The following is a 4,781-nucleotide window of genomic DNA, read 5'->3' as shown; positions in this document are numbered from 1 at the left end:
GCTGTGGTTATATTGCTTTACTGTGTTTTACTTTCTAAGGAAAAACTTCTGTTCCAGTACATTTCTTTACATCGTGAAGTCATTACAGCACTATAGTTTTGTGTTGACATTTGTTGGCAGTGTGCTAAGTAATATGTTTTTTAAAGTACAGGCTTGAGGACCATGGTTTACATCCTGTTGGAAATGCTCCAACTGGGACTTGCATATTGTACCCAGGAGGCTCTCGTACATACCATCTTGCCATCTGTACTGACAAATAACTTGTAATGAAAAGTTAAATGTGTTCATTGAAAATGAAATAAAATAAAAAATACGCTTATTTCATGCTTACTTAAAAAGCAGGAACATATTTTCAATTAATGCTGAGAAAGTAAGCATGTGATTCTTCTTTTGTATTTGGAAGTAGTTCTGAAAGTTCACTGAGAAATGTATTAATTATTTTACATTTTAAGACTAGCAGCGCAGATGCAGATGGTAGCTGTCCAGTATTACAAGATACACAGTGAGTATTTTTCCAGTGATGGGAAGTTGTAAATTTTTTTGGAAAGAGATGTTTTTAAAAGTCTTAGATGAAGTTAAATGAAGAGAAAAATGAAATACATTTTAAAAATTATAAATATATATTTTTTAATTATTAATTTATTTTTAATTTTGTAAATTACAAAATGGAAATTGACTCCATTATTTGGAGGAAAAAGGAGAGTAGTTTTCTTCATTATCAAGTAGACCATCTGATTACATTTAATTTATTCATCTTTGTAGTGCCTATATTTATAACTGGATATTTCACAGTAAATATAAAGCACTGTAAAAAAAAAAAAAATATATATATATATATATATATAAAGCATTGTTAAAATTCTAAGTACAAATTACTTTTCAGTGTTAAAGCATTTCATTTTTAGTATTCTAATCCATGTTTTGTCATTAGACTTTCAAATTCTGGACTTTGAAGTTAACAAACAGAAGCATACAATCTGGAATTTAGTAGTTTCAATAAATAATTTTTGAATGAATGAATCTTGTTAACTTTTTTCTCAATTAGAAAAGCAGTACATTTATAAGAATGAGATTACAGTTAGAAGGAAAAAAATAAACCTATCATTAACTTCTAAACTATCAATACCAGCATGGAAAAATAGCACCACCTTGTGGCTCTTATGCCATCTTTTACCTTTTATTAAAAGAGGCGATTTCCCATAAAATGTAGGAACATTTTGTCCCTTTTGTAAAACTGTCTTGTGGAAGACAGAAGAAAAACTAAGTCTCACTTTATACCCTCCCTGCTCTTTTTTTCTTTATGTAATTAGTGTTCATATACACACAGTTGGATTATTCTGAAACTTTTATAAACTCCTAATGTTTATATAGTATATAAAATATAACTATCTCTTAAAAATGTAGTAAAATATATCTTTTTATTATCAAGTAGAAATTTGGAATTCAAATATTCTTATACTGTTTTAAAGTAAACCTTTTACCTGACAGCTTCAATAGGAACTAGTAAGAACAACTCATTGTTACATCATACATTTGTACTTAAAAAGAATCTGACTATGCTATGTTGAAAAACATAAGCTTTGGAAAAATGAACCAAATTTGATTTTGCTGAAGTTGTCAAAGGGTTAGCAAAATTATTTTTTATTCTAACTCCTTTGGAAATAGAAAATTTTAATTTTTACTGTTTCTTTTTTTCTTTCTTTCACAATTTGGTAATGGTTTATAATTATAAACCAGCCCTTTTGCTCTTTAGAAAGTGAGGTAGGAAACTCATGGAGATATTATCTGGAGCTACATCATTAATCCATAGTTAACTGAAATTTTTATTAGCTCCATTCACTTAATTCTCCCTATAAACTGGATGAAAAATAATTCATTGTACTATCAACAAAGAGACCAGCAGTTGTGCTGCACTATCCATACTGTACTCTGACTAGGTCTGGATAGAGGTCATATAGTAGTGCTATAAAGAAGGCTTAAAATACAAGTGAGAACATTAAAAAGAAGTAACCGTGACTTCTTTTTTTCTTTTTTTGATTAAACAATGACAATTTATTTGCTCACAGTGTTGTTAGACTTAAGAGAATGTCCAAATCAAGGCATCTCAAGGTGATGCTTTCTCTCCAGTGACAGTGGTATTCCGCGATCGGCTGCTGGTGGTCCTTCGTGCTTAGCTTGTCACATGGCAAAGCTCATGATGTGTGTCCTGGTCTCTCCTCTTCTTTTTTCTTAATTCAAGATAACAACATACAAACACAAACATTCTTTCCATCTGATCATTCCATTCCTGATATATAATCAGTAACTCACGGTATCATCACAAAGTTGTATATTCATCATCATGATCATTTCTTAGAACAGTTGCATCAATTCAGAAAAAGAAAAAGAAAAAATTTCATACATATATATACCCCTTTCCCCTCCATTTCATTGATCACTGGCATTTCAATCTAAATATATTTTAACGTTTGTTCCCCCTATTATTTATTTTTAATCCATATGTTGTACTCATCTGTTGATAAGGTAGATAAAAGGAGCATCAGACACAAGGTTTTCACAATCACATGGTCACATTGCGATAGCTATATCAATATACAATCATCTTCAAGAAACATGGTTACTGGAACACAGTTCTACATTTTCAGGCAGTTCCCTCCAGCCTCTCCATTACACCTTAACTAAAAAGGTAATATCTATATAATGCGTAAGAACAACCTCCAGGATAACCTCACTCTGGGACTTCTCAGCCATTGACACTTTATTTTGTCTCATTTCTCTCTTCCCCTTTTTGGTCAAGAAGGTTTTCTCAATCCCTTGATGCTGAGTCCAGCTCATTCTAGGATTTCTGTCCCATGTTTCCAGGAAGGAATCATGTCCCATGTAGAAAGGAGGAGGGCAGTGACTTTGCTTGTCATGTTGGCTGAGAGAGAGAACCGTGACTTCTGATCAACCAAGAAGGCAGCATGAAGTGCTTCAGGGTTCCATTCCTCCATAGAATACTTGAAAAACTAGTAAAAGCTAGGAGAGTCATCTTTCTCAGAGCTCCAGAAAATAGTAAATGGGTGCGGTAACTGGGCAAGTGCAGAATCAAGAAAAAGGCAATAAAAAATGTGAAGAAAAGAGCTTAATTTCCTTGCTGGTCCTTGCCCCACCCCTCCTGGCTTGGTGTGGGACAACCCTGTCCTCTCAGTGCAGGGTGTTGGTCCTGTTTACTGAAGGAGCAGAATAACCCTTATGCTCATACTGGGGTGCATGTGTCTGTGCTGATTTGTCTGATGGCAGCATAAAAAACTGAACCAGGACACTCAACTTGTATCCCAAACTTGTCCTACAGGCAGAAGCAGCTTGCAGACACTAAATCAGGGTAAGAAACAAAAACATTGGCCAGTGGCCAAGGATTACCACCTTTAAGACAAGGTCCCAAAGACAATTTCATAGGGAGAAGAGGGGGAATTTGGATCCCTATAAATGGGGGAATTCCTAAGACCAGGAGCACATGCCCAGGACAAGATACATACTCAGAAAAGACTGGAAAGGGCTCTGTACTTTACCTAATCTTCAGGTTCATTGGTAAGAGGGCTAAGTTCTTGAGGAGGGTAATAACTAACACAGCCAGTTTGCAAAGCCAAAGATTCTTTTTTTTTATTTTTGGAATTGGCTTATTTGTTTATGTTAGCTACTGACACTCAAGGAAATTTCTGTGATATCAGTAGCTAAGTACAAATTTAAGGAACAGACAACTCAGGGACTAAATCCCAGAGTTAACATGTTAAAATGTACAGTGTGTAACAAAACATACAAAACCAACAAGAAATAATGGCCCATCCAGGGAAGCAAGATGAAGCATCAGAGACCATTAAGATGACCAGACTTTGGATGTACCTGAAAAATACTTCAAAAAATAAAATGGTCTTCAATATGCTCAAAAAGCCAAAGGAAAACATGGAGCAAGAACTGAAGAATGTCAGGAAAACGATGCATGAACAATATGAGCATCTCAGTAAAGAGAAATTATAAGAAGGTATCAAGCATTTATTGGAATAAAAACCTCAGTAACTGATAAAAATTTCCATGGAGGGTTTCAACAGGAGATTGGAGCTGGCAGGAAAAAGAACCAGTGAACTCGTAGATAAAATCATCGAAATAATTCAAACTGGGGAAAAGAAACCAGGGTGAAGAACAAGTAAACAGCTTAAGACAGCTGTGGAGCACCATCAAGCATACCAATATACATGTTATGGGAATCACAGAAAAGGAAGAAAAAGAGAGGCAGATGAAATAGTCAAAGAAATAATGGCAGAAAATATCCAAAATTAAAAAATGTGAATATACACAATCAGGAAGCCCAGCAAATGCCAAATAGGATAAACTGAAAGAAATCCATGCCCAGGCACATTGTAACCAAATTGTTCAACACTGGAGACAAAATCCTGAAACGTACAAGAGAGAAGCAACATGCGTCATGTGCAAGGGAGTCTCAATAAGATTGTGTCAATTTGTCATCAGAAACCATAGACGCAAGAAGTAGTGGAAGAAAACTCCTGCCAATCAAGAATTTTATATCTGGGAGAACTGTCTAAAATGAGTGGGAAATTAAGACATTCCCAGGAAAATAAGCTGAGGGAGTTTGTCACCACTAGACCTGCTAGACCACTAGACTTCTAAAGGGAGTTCTTTAGACTGAAAGGAAGACCAGGCAGTGGCTCAAAACAGCACAAAGAAATAAAGACCTTCAGTAAAGGTAACCATATGGGTAGTTAAAATTGCTAGTGCAGACTTCC

This window comes from Tamandua tetradactyla, chromosome 26 (assembly GCF_023851605.1).
Source record: "Tamandua tetradactyla isolate mTamTet1 chromosome 26, mTamTet1.pri, whole genome shotgun sequence".
NCBI lineage: Eukaryota > Metazoa > Chordata > Mammalia > Pilosa > Myrmecophagidae > Tamandua > Tamandua tetradactyla.
Note: the sequence above shows the minus strand (reverse complement) of the source record.